Here is a 12,978-nt window from a genome sequence, read left to right on the forward strand (position 1 = left end):
ACCCAGGGGAAGGAGTAGTAGAAGATGAAACCTGAAAAGTTAGAAACTATGAGAGGTGGCGTGGCTTAGTGGGTGGAGAGCTACCCCCAGAGCCAAGAAGACCTGAGTTCAAGGACTCCATCTGACACCTAATAGCTATGTGATGCTGGGCAAGGCACTTAATCGCTCAGTCTCCCCAAACAGCTAATAGAAGAAACTGCAGAGGAGTTGTGATGAAATCCCAGGCATGGCTAAAAAAAAAAAATTTAAAAAGGGATCTGCTAGGTCGTGGAGAGCCCTGGGTGATGGCCTAAGGAGTTTTTTTAGTTTTAATTGGGTAGATAATAGGGAGCCATTCCAGTGGTTTTAAGCAGAGAGTGACAGGACTAGTTTTTTTGTTTAGCCAAGGCTGAATATCCATAGAAGGAATGGCATAAGGTGAAGCTGGAAAAGCAGAGAACTATCAGAAATGGCATGAGGTAAGCGGAGAGAGCCCTTGACTTAGCACTAGAAAGTCTTGAGTTTGAATCCTGCTATGTGATCCTATGAGAATTACTTGAGGTAGCTAGGCAGCTCAGTGGATAGAGAGCCAGGCCTGGAGTTATTGGGAGGACCCAGGTTCAGATACTTCCTAGCTGTGTGACCTTGGGCAAGTCACTTAACCCCAACTTCCTAGCCCTTGCCCTTCTATCTTAGCATTGTTAGTAAGTCAAAAAATAAAGGTTTAAAAAAAAAAGAGAGAAGAAAATCACTAAATCATTATAAGCCTTAATTTTCATATCTGTAAAATGAAGAGTTGGACTTAATGATCTTTGATAGCTCCTAATCAATAGTTGGAGGATCCTCTAACTAGATCTATACTTAAGGAAGAGAAATCTAGCTTCATGTGAAGGCAGATTAGAGGTAGGGAGGGATATGGGGAAGACTGGTTAGGAATAGTCAAGGTAATGAAAGCCTGGACTCAGTTCCTCATCTATTAAAAAAAATGAGCTGGAGAAGGAAAGTGCAAATTGCCCTGCTGTCTTTGCCAAGAACATACTAAACGGAGTCATGAAGAGTCCAACAATGGCTGAAAAATGTCTAAACAACAACTCTGAGAAATAGAGAGGAGAGGATGGACATAGGATATTGTGAGGTAGAATCTATAGGGCTTCATGATAGGTAAGGAAGAGGAAAGAGTCACAGGTAACATCAAGGTCTTTGACCTGGTAAGTGGTTAAATAGGGGCAGCTAAATGGTGCCATGGGTAGAGTTTTGGGCCTGGAGTCAGGAATGCTCATCTTCCTGAGTTCGAATCCGGCCTCAGACACTTACTGGCTGTGTGAACCTTGGACGAGTCACTTAACCCTGTTGGCCTCAGTTTCCTCATCTGTAAAATGAGCTGGAGAAGGAAATAGTGAGCCACTCCAGTATCTTTGCCAAGAAAATCCCAAATGGGGTCATGAAGAGTCAGATACAACTGAACAATCAAAAAAGTGATTAAATGATGGTACCCTTGGCAAAAATAGGGAAAACCGAAGGAGAATCTCCCATGCTGGAGAGGTCAAGTGCTGTTATATGGGAATTTCTAAAGGGGGAAGTTTTCTCACAGTTTAAGGAATAGGTCTGAAGCTCTGGAAAGAGGTCAGGGCTTGAGATGTGGTTTTAGGAGCCACCTTCAGAGGTATACTAAAAGTGGGTAAGATTGCTGAGAGACAGAGAAGAGAAAGAAAAAGAGAGGGAAATAGAGACAGAGACTGACAGAGAGAAAGAGAGACAGAGACAGAGGTAAAAATGAGAGGAAGAGAAGAGAGAAAGGAGAGGGTCAAAGGGTTAGCAACTTGGGAAAGAGCTAGGAAAGAAGAGGAAGGGCTCAAAAACCAGACTAGGGCATAAGAGATTCAGCTGGGCCCAGGATATCACTGATCAAGGACAGTCAGCCTCCTCTCCCCTCAGTTCTTCTCTCCCTTTTTCTTTAATATGATCTCATCTCTGTGTGTCCTTCAGCCAACTGAAAAAAATCACCACACATCTCACTCTTCATTAGGGAGGATTCTGAATCCTTCTATAAATCTTCCATAGCACCTCACGTGTCGGAGACTTTTCTTTAACCCTTTCCTCCCCCAGCAGTGTAGTCTGTCCATCATTTTTTGCCCCTTCCGCTCTTGGAATCAGGTGGTCTCAGTTCATAACCCCACTCAGAGAGGACCCTGGTCAGCTCCCTTCTGATGCATCCTGCTCAGATCTGGGCACCGCAGTTTAAGGACAATATTGCTGACCCGAAGGAGACCCTAAATGGAATGGCAACATGCTCACAGTGAGTTCATGCCACATAAGGAGAGATTGACGGAACTTGGGATGTTTAGCCCAGAGAAGAGATTGAGAGGTCACATGATAGCCTGAACAAATGATGTATGTTCTGTCTGACCACAGAGGGCAGAACACAGAGCAAGGGAAGGTAAGCTGCTGAGACAAATTTAGGCTAGATTTTTTTTTAAAAATCCTTTTAGGGGCAGCTGGGTAGCTCAGTGGAGTGAGAGTCAGGCCTAGAGACAGGAGGTCCTAGGTTCAAACCTGGCCTCAGCCACTTCCCAGCTGTGTGACCCTGGGCAAGTCACTTGACCCCCATTGCCCACCCTTACCAATCTTCCACCTATGAGACAATACACCGAAGTACAAGGGTAAAAAAAAAAAATCCTTTTACCTTCTATCTTAGAATCAGTATTGTATACTGGTTCCAAGGCAGAAGAGCGGTAAGGGCTAGGCAATGGAGGTTAAGTGACTTGCCCAGGGTCACACACCTAGGAAGTGTCTGAGGCCAGATTTGGACCCAGGACCTCCTGTCTCTATGCCTGGCTCTCAATCCACTGAGCTACCCAGCTGCCCCCTAGCCTAGATGTTGATGGGAGTCTGCCCCACGCTTAATCACAGAAGGCCCAAGTAGCTCAAGTGAATCAATCCGAAGTATAATCGAGATACAAACACATCCTTAACTAACTTGAGAGGAATGAAGAGCTTTGATTGTTAAAATTATACATGATGTCACATCGGAAAAGACTTGTGATTGGCTGAAAGAACCCGAGGTACTGTTGGATTACCTATAAAAAGAGATCGTCTTGGTTTGGATTCAATTAATTGAGCAGGGAAGAATTCCAAATTCAGGAGCTGGGGATTCTAGGCCCCTGAAAGGACATCTGGGGGCAGGGGTGAGGGAGAAGGGAGAGAAAAAGTACTTCTCTTTTCCTCCTTTCCCCATTCCCCATTTAAAAATGTATTTATTTTTATTTTTAAATTTTCTTTCACCATTTTTAAATTATTTTTTTAAATCAGCCTTCTTTCCTTACCTCCCCTCCCCTATTGAGAATGAAAAAAAACAAACCCTGTTACAAACATGAATATGGTAAAGGAAAACTGCATCGGACATGTCTGAAAAGGAAAAGATATATTCATATATTTTTCACATATATATACATAGGTATGCATATGTGTATATTTACATGTACACAACACACACACACACACAGACTGGCTTAGAAATTAGAATGGAGGGGGCAGTATTGTATACTGGTTCCAAGGCAGAAGAGTGGTAAGAGTTCAGGGCTCTGAGGGCACTGGCACTGATAGTCCAGTTAAAGAGCTACACACACATGAAAGAACTTCGTGAAGATTGCAGAAAATGAGCAAAGGGCTTCTTGTAACAAGGAGCTGTGAATTATTCCTTTACCACATGGGTTGCCTACGTGTGTACTTCACTGCCATTGTACGATAAATTTAAACCTACTCTCCCTGCAGACCTTTTGTGTGTTGGGAATACATCCTTCAGTTCTGGGGAATTGTTTCTTTAACACCTGTTCTTGTTATACCTACTTAGTAAATATCCTTTCTAACAGCCAAATCTGATTGTTAATCAATGGGAAACACACTAGTGGGGGCTCAAAATAGACAAGAAGGGGCTAGAAATAGAAACTAATATCATAACCTAGCCAATCCCAATCCTGAATATTGAGTAACTTTTTCTAGGAAAACTTTTTTTTATTCTCAACATGTCTCTCTCCACTCCCAGCTAAAATATTAGAACTAGATACAACACTAGAACCCTAACACCTAGAACTCTGAGGAGGAGGTAGAGAAGAAGACAGTCCCCCCAACCTTACATGCTAATACAAATGGGAGTTAGTTAAGTAACCTGAGAGGGTGCCACATCAGGAAAAATGTCCTAACAATTACTCAAAAAAGAAATGAGCCTGCTTTCCTCATCTGTAGAACAGGGGCTATAATAATACCTGTAGTATCTGCTTGACAGTATGCTATAAAACTCAGAGAAGATGATCTATGCCAAACCCTTTATAAATCTCTATAAAATTTTTATATTTCTGAACTTAGACATCATGTGTAAAGTCGAGCAGGAAAGGAGGACTGAAACCATGGGTCTTAATTATATAAAACTCACATTTCCTTTTTATTATGTACAAGATTCAACCTGTAACTTTCGAAGCTGTCCTGCTTGTTGAGTTGGCTTTGTAAATCTTAAATTGCTATATAAAAGCCAGTTGTTCTATTCTGGGTACATATCATAGAGTCTTTGAACCCCATCCACGTAGTAGAATGTGGCTCCTCGAGTGCAGAGACAGGCTTCACCTAGTTCAGTGCCTTCTAGAAAGCAGATCTGTTGCTGTTCAAGCATTTTTCAGTTGTGTCTGCCTCTCCCTGACCCCAGTTGGGGTCTTGTTTAGTAGTTTCCTGCCATGTTTGCCTCTTTGGCGTTTTCTTGGCAAAGATACTGGCATGGTTTGTCATTTTCTCCTCAGCTCATTTTATAGATGAGGAAACCAAGGCCAACAAAGTTAAGTGACTTGCCCAGGGTCACTGAGCTAGGAAGTGTCAGATCAGATTTGAACTCAGGAAGACGAGTCTCTTCCTGACTTTGGGGCCAGCATTCTACCCACTGTGCCACCTAGCTGCCTATATACCAGATGCAAACAGATACGTACTGTAAAGTAGGATACAAAGGCTTTGGAAAGCCTAATAACAATAACTCTCTGAGACTAGCTGATCTATATACGTTGTTTCCTCTTGGCCAGTTTCTTATACCAAGAAAGTCCCAGGTTCATTTTTAAAAAGTAATGATCACAATAGAACAGGAACTGTATCCTATTAATGACAGGTGCTATTTACATAGTGCTTTAAGACTGGCACAGTGTTTTACACACATGATCTCATTTGGTCACGGATACTGTCGCTATGAATTGGATCACAGGCTGGGAGGCTTAGCTGACTTAAGAAAGGTTAAAGGGGTGGATATCAAGTTAGGGAAGTGAAAGTCTAGGTCTGGGACTAGGAAGGATAAAGGAATCCAGCTCTGGGTGTTCAGCTAGGCTAAATTCTCTGGATTGACTTATCAGAGGCATGGGGGGGGGCGCTGCATCATGCCAGCCTTGGTGCCGTTGCTAAGCTGCCCACAGCAAACATCAGAGCTGGCAGCCTGATGAGCTACTCCCCAACTGACAGACTTCTTGAGGCAGCAGCTGGTGTTTCTTGAGTCTCCTCCCCAGGAATAGTTCAGGGGTAAGTCAGGGGATGACCACCAACATCTAAAACCAGCTTTTCTGTTTCATACCTTACAAGGTCTTATTTTTGCCAGTCTAAGCACCGGGCGTTTATCCTGCCCAGCCTTTGAGTAGACAGAGAGACATAAATACAAAGCACGAGTCCAGAGGCATAGGTTTAAGCACAGCCCCCAAAATGTCAGCACACAAACCCTCGGGCACCCTTGGACACCCTCTCTCACCACTTTCTACTTCAGTCCTCTGTTTAAAGATATTTTTGACTCATTAACTGAGGAATGCTGGGAATTTGCACAGACCAGTCATCAGGCACAGACTCACTAGCCCTCACAGATTCACAATCCCATATACATTTAGCCTTCACAGACCCACCATCACAAACGGGAACACCATCCCATAAAAACCCACCATCACACACAGACATACTATCACACAGACCCACAATCCCACTAATCCTCCCAGAACCCTTGTCATACATGAGTACTCCCCATGTGGTGAAATGGATGGAATCCTGGCCTGAAGTCAAAAAGACTCCTCTTCCTGAGTTCAGATCTGGTCTCAGACACTAGTTCTGTATCTCTGGACAAAGCACTTAACCCTGTTTGCCTCCATTTCTTCCTCTGTTAAAAAAAAAAAATGAGCTGGAGAAGGAAATGGCAAACCACTCCAGTATCTTCGCCAAGAAAACTCCAAATGGGGTCACAAAGGGTCAGATGTGACTGAAAACTACTGAACCACAACACTCTATCCCAAGTAGACCTATAATTACACATCATCACAATACCGCTTACAGGGGCAGCTAGGTAACACAGTGGATCTAAGAGCATCAGGAGTTTCTGGGTTCAAACCTGGCCTCAGACACTTCCTAGCTGTGTGACCCTGGGCAAGTCACTTGACCCCCATTGCCTAGCCCTTACTGCTCTTCTGCCTTGGAAATCTAAGACAGAAGGTATGGGTTGAAAAAAAAAAAAGAAAACAACCAATATCGATTATAATCATATCATCATCCTTGGACATGCTGTCCTATACACAGATTCACATCACACAGAGATGCACACCCTTACACAAGTACCCTCAGTCACACTGTACCTCACAAAGACATACACACACACACACACACACACACACACACACACACACACACAATCTTAATAATCCATGAGCACTCACAGATTCTTACAACCTGGGAACCGTCGCCCTGAGTGGTATTAAGCCTGGGACCCATGAACTGTTTTAAAAAATATATTTCGATCACTGTATTTCCACATAAGTGGTTTCCTTTGTTTGATGGAGTGAAAAACAGTATTCTGAGAAAGGTTTCAGCAGCCTGACTGCCAGAGGGGTCTATGGCAGGAAAAGGTAAAGAACCCCTTGTGTGGATCTTCTTCCCTAGTCTCCCAGTCAATCAAGATTGCTTTGCCCTCTCCCCCAGCCTATGTGCCTACCCCTGCCAACCTTTGCAAACTGGCAGCATTCCTCAGCTATTGAGTCAAAAACCTCTCCAAACAGAGGGATGAAGTGGAAAATGGGCAGATCCCAAAAGATGACAAATGGGTCCCAGGATTCCTTAGGGGGATGGGAGTCAGGGCATTGTAAGGCAAATTCCCTGACTTTCTGTCCTAGACTCTAGATGAGACAGCCAGCCAATGGAACTAAACCTGACCCTCATCCTGGTGCTGGTGGGGTTGGGTGAGTACCAGTAAGACTTGGGAAATGATAAAGGGCTGAGTGAAACTTACAAAACTTATTTTTGGGGGGCAGGAGGGAACCCCTCCCAAGGAAAGGGGGTGTCTACAATGGAACCAGATCCACAGAACGTCTCCTAACTGTCCAAACGAATGCCCTTTCCCCAATCCTACTCAGTTCAGCAAACATGAACCCTCCCCAGTATGCAAAGCATACTAGTGATACTAAGTAAGAGAGGATACAGGTCTTGCTCTCAGGGAGCTTACAGTCTAAAGGGGGAATGGCAGGTGCACATCTAATAGGGGCTCAGTACTAAATGGCGGGGTCAAGGAGGATGACAACAGAAATGATCAAAGAGGGTAAAATGGGTTCAGAAGAGGGTCTTGGGCAAAGTGCTCTGAGGAATGTGAGGAAGAAGGAGAAAGGAAGGCTTCTTGAAGGAAGTGGGCTTTGAAAGAAGGAAACAGTATCAATGGACAGAGCTAGGAAGGAGCAAAGTTATGGAAACGGGAAAAGGTAGGACAGGAATTGAAATGGGTAAATAAAGAACAATTCAGTTTGGCTGGAGCCTGGGAGCAGAGTGGTACAAAATTAGGTTTCAATGATGAGTTAGAGACAAAAAGTGGAAGGCCTTGAATGGCAGAATCAACAGTTAATATGTTGTTCAGTGGGTAATGAATGGGGGAGTCATGAAAGATGTTTAAGTAGAAGAGTGACATGTGCTGTCATTATTACAGGGAACTTTCATATAAGGAAACATTCCATTGACACAGTTTATTTAGCTCTTTCTCTACAACCTTATCCTTAGAGAATCCTCTGAGGCACTAAGAATTTAAGTGACTTGCCTGGGGTCACACAGCCAGTTCTTGTCAGAGACAAGATTTGAACACAAGTCTCTGATGCCAGCTTTCTATCCATTATGACCCTCTGCCTCTCAAACTGATGTTAGAGAGGGAGATTAGAATGTTCTGGCATCAATGGAAAGGACAGATGGCAGAGGAGATACACAGGAAGAAGGGAGACAGGTTAAGAGTAGATTACAATAGTAAGAGTTGCCACTAGTGTTTTTAGGAGGCAGCTAGGTGGCAGTGGGTAGAGCACTAAGCCTCGAGTTAGGAAAACCCGAGTTCAAATCTTCCCTCAGACCCTTACCAACTGGATGACCTTGAATAATTCACTTAACTTTTGTCTGCCTTAGTTTCCTCAATTGTAAAATGAAAATAACAGCACCTGCCTCTCAGGGTTTTTGTGAGGATCAAATATGTGTAAAGTGCTTATCATAGTGCTTGGCACATAATAGATGCTTAAGAAATGTTTCCTTTCTTCCTTCCTTCCTCAGAGGGCAGGGATTTGAGAATGGATAGATTTGGCAACTGGATAGGAGGAGTGAGAGAGAGGGAAGATGACTCTGAGGCTAGGAGCCCGAGTGCCTGGGAAAACAATGGTGCCCTCCAGAGAAATGGAGACCTTAGGGGGAGGGGTGGGATTTGGGGGAGATGTCTCCCATTTTGGACAACTCGAGTTTGTGGGACTCCACAGGGTTTGTATGAGAGTCAAATGAGATAATCTTTGTGAAGCACTTTGTACATTTCAAAGTGTTAGATGAATGCTAGTTATTGGCATCGTGAGACAGGCATAGATGTTCAGGGGGTACTGAAAAACTTAGGACTAGAACTCAGGGGAGAGGGTAGGAATGAAAATAGAGATTTGGAAATCACTGGAGCTATGGGAGTAAGTGGGATCACCTAGGAAGAAAGTAGCAAAAAGAAGGAAAATCGGAGAGCAGAACCTTAGAGAACACCCTCATTTAAGAGGAGAAAGATGAACTGACAAAACACCAAGTTATGGCAGCCAAGGGAGAACAGATCAAGAAGAAAGGTCAAGAGTCCTTTTTTGTTGTAATTGTTGTGGTTGTAGAGATGAGAAACTATGGCTGTGGAATGTCACATATAATTTCAGCCTTTTTGGATAAGTTAGTTTCACTAAACTCTCCCCTCCCTTTTTTCTTTATTCTTTATTATAATAGCTCTCTGAGAGAGGAACAAAATGATCAGGCTTGTTTTTATGGGCAACCTATAATCATCCACCTCTTTACTGATATGTTAGAAAATGTAAGTAATGAAAAAAAAAACAAAATATCAAAACAAACATTCATTTTATTTTATTTTTTAAAGAAGTGTGGGGCAGCTAGATGACTCGGTGACTAGAGAGCCAGGCCTAGAGATTCAAATGTGGCCTCAGACATTAGCTGTGTGACCCTGGGCAAGTCACTTGACCCCAATGACCTAGTGAGTATGGAGTCAGGAAGTGAAGGAAGCCAATATAGGCAATAGCTTCCAGGGGTTGGCAGTGAAGGAAAGGAGGGACACAGAAAATAACTTGAGGCAGTTATTGGGTGAAGGGTAAGGTTCTGTGGTTGAAGGTTTGTGTTTGATTTCTATTTGATTTTAGAATAAGGAGGATATGAGAATGCTTGTAGAATGAGAAGGAGCAATAGCGAGATATTGTAGCAAGAAAAAAAGGGATGATTGATGGAGCACAAACTTAGGTAGAACAGACAGGAGGAGATGGAATCAAAGTTACAAGGGAGGAGATTTAGCTTTTTTTCTTTTTTCTTTCAAGAAGGAAATCCATCTCATCCTCTGAAATGAATGAAAGGCTATAAAGGACAAATGAGGATAAGATTTTCAGAGAAGGGAAAAGAGGGGAATTGAGGGAGTTCATGTGGTCTGGCCTCAATTCTCTCATTAAAGTGGCTAGCAAAGACACTTGCTTAGAGGAGAAGGGGGTAAAATTAGGGTTTGAAATGAGAAGTTTAGAATGACAGCTTTGGAGAGTTTGACAGGGATTTCATAAAAGATGACTAAAAGGATTGCCATGCAGGGGTGAGGGCCCAACTGAGAGGAGACGGTTTAAATCCCCAACGGACCCGTCAGCATGGTTTCATGACTTCTTCCAGCATTGCTCAACTGGGCCCATGTGAGTGAGGGTTAGTAGAGTAGAAACTGCTAATAGAAAGGAGACACATTACTTAAGGAGAAAAATTAGGAAATGATTGAAGTGGTTAAGGCTAGAGGAAGAAGAGGAGCTGAAGCCAGAATAAGATTAGAAGAACAGAATAGGATTAGGAATGTGAATAGGTGTGAGAGAAACGAGTTAGAAAGAAGCAGGAGGACAGGAAGTTAAGAAAATGTGGCTGGCTCAATATGAGCCCCCGCCAGACTTGGGACAACTCAACTTGCATATGGATGTGGACAAACCATGCCCCAAGAGGGCAGGTAAGGGCTATGGGTTTTGTTAGCATCATGTCTCCCCCACCCCTTTTGTATCAAGAATTCATTAGACCTCATCCCCACAGAGAATGAACTGAACATAAACCTGAGGAAACACTAAATCCCACCTTTCCCTCACTAAAATGAGTAGAGAATTGTATCAAAGGAAGGAAACTCAGATGAATATATTCTAACCTCTCCCTGAAGCATGAATTCCTCACTGAAAGCTGGACAAGTGGTCAGTCATCCAGTATCTACTTGTATCACCAGTGATGGGAAACCCACTTATTAGTTTGCTCTTCTTAGATCTGTAGCTTAGCCCTTGAGAGGATTTCTTTAACATGGAACTAGTCTCTCACTCTTAAAGACAGCAAAATGCAACCCTTGGTCCAGGGTCCCCCCAAATTCTTCGAAGGCTCTTAGGATCTGAGAGTGATCTGGAAAGCCTACCGAAGGTCATCCTCTTTTCGCCCTTGTTTTACCATTTTATCGCCACATAAAACATTTCAGTAATTTTCTTTACTCCTCAATCTAACATTGGATTAGATCCTGATGGTGAGCTGAGCTACTCTTTCAGCAAGGGCTTTCTGATTCTCAGAGGAAGCATTGTGAGCAAGTTTTGATGCACATCAGGAGCAATTCAAACTCTTGGAAATCCAGCACCAAAAACGTCCTGAATCCATTGGGTAACATGTGCGTTGGCTTCTTCTTGCTTCCCTAACCAAATGCTGGGCATCGAGATCTGGGCCTTGAATCATCTTCACACTCTTATCAATGCCACTTGGTTTACACCAGTTTCTCTTGATCTTGACCCATCTGACTCTGCATCAGATGAATTCTTGGATCATCATCTGTCAATCTTGGGCTTCACAAGGGGACTGAAGGTGGGCATAATGCCAGCAAAAAGACAGCTGTTCCTGCCATGGAAGCACTGAAAGAGAGGAAAGCCCTTAAAAAAATCTTTCCCTGCTATCTTAGAAGCAGTACTAAATATCAGTTCCAAGGCATAAGAATGGTAAGGCTAGGCAATGGGGGTTAAAGTAACTTGCTCAGGGTCACATAGCTAGGAAGTGTCTGAAGTCACATTTGAACCCAGGACTGCCCGTCTCCAGTCCTGGCTCTCAATCCACCTAGTCACTTAGCTGCTGCCCCCACCCCAAATTTTTTAAACTGAATTTACCCTCTAACACTCTGGGTGAATCACTACTGGCTGGCTTTTGAGGGGAAGGTGGACAAAAGTGGCACAGGATGGGCAGGCATGTGTGGGTTGGGATTTGCATTGCTGGAGAGGACTACTGAATGGAGATCACAGATACATTTGAGCATTGGTTGTTTCACTATTGTCCTTCATACTTGAAGGGGATCAAAATGACATCACTGGTGATCTATTTTGATTGGAGCATAAATTAGATTTAAGTGAAACAGAATTGCACCAAGTCATCAGCAGCCTCACTCTTCCAGGCATCAAAGTCCAGTGGCAAGACAAAAGACAAGATGACTGGATGCACTGGTTGGTCTTGGCTTCTTTGATGTCTAATCAGGCTCTTAAGTGCTCCACAGCATCCACTTCCACCACATTTTTGGCTATTGGAACAAACTGTTTCATTCACCCATTACAATGAGGGTAAGTCTTCACATGCTTGAGAAACATGCCTCCCCCTCCCCCAACTCACACAATTCATAAAAGGGTACCTTTTAATTTTTTTTAAACCCTCACCTTCCATCTTAGAATCAATACTGTGCATTGGTTCTAAGACAAAAGAGTGGTAAGGGCTAGGCAAAGGGGGTCAAGTGACTTGCCCAGGGTCACACAGCCAACAAGTGTCTGAGGCCAGAACCCAGGACCTTCCATCTCTGGGCCAGGTTCTCAATCCACTGAGCCACCCAGCTGCCCTTACTTTTTTTTTTTTTTTTTTAGTTTGAGGGCTTAACACAAAAATGCGCAAAGCATTTCATTCATTTTCTTCCATCCTTAGTCTAAATCAGTAAATTTGATTGGGGTGGGGGGAGAGGAGCATGGCAAACTGCTCTCAGCAATAATTTTCTGATTCTCAGAGGAAACATTGTGAGGTTTGAGACCCTGGTTTAGCCTGACTCCTGAGATGTGTGGCCACTACACATGCTACAGCTTGGAGCCACAGGAAAAAGCTAGGTGGGTGCCAAAGGCAGAAAGCAGCCCAGAACAAAAGGGATTGGCAAGCTCTCAAACGAGTTCCTGGATTTCCCTGAATAGTCTATACCCCATATTTGAGTATTAAAGCATTTGCCAATATGTCCATTTCCCCCAATAAATCTTCCCTTGTAATAAAGTCAAATAGGATCAAAACCCAACTAACGAAGAGACTTGTCTACAGAACAAAGGGATGCCCGTTTCCTTCTCTTCTATGAGACCAAGATGGGCGATTTTAGTTTCTCCAAGTCTGGTAGCATTTTCTTTTCACTGATGTTAAGGCAGCCACCGTGTCTATGGTTCTCGTTCCACTCTGTTTAGTGCCAGG

The 12,978-nt window shown here is 43.4% G+C and overlaps 1 pseudogene; it reads right to left on the reverse strand.

The window, feature by feature from the left end:
- Window positions 1–10,986: 10,986 nt before the first annotated feature.
- LOC123241061 lies at window positions 10,987–11,372 on the reverse strand (annotated as a pseudogene).
- Window positions 11,373–12,978: the final 1,606 nt, after the last annotated feature.

The sequence above is a fragment of the Gracilinanus agilis genome, chromosome 3 (assembly GCF_016433145.1).
Source record: "Gracilinanus agilis isolate LMUSP501 chromosome 3, AgileGrace, whole genome shotgun sequence".
NCBI lineage: Eukaryota > Metazoa > Chordata > Mammalia > Didelphimorphia > Didelphidae > Gracilinanus > Gracilinanus agilis.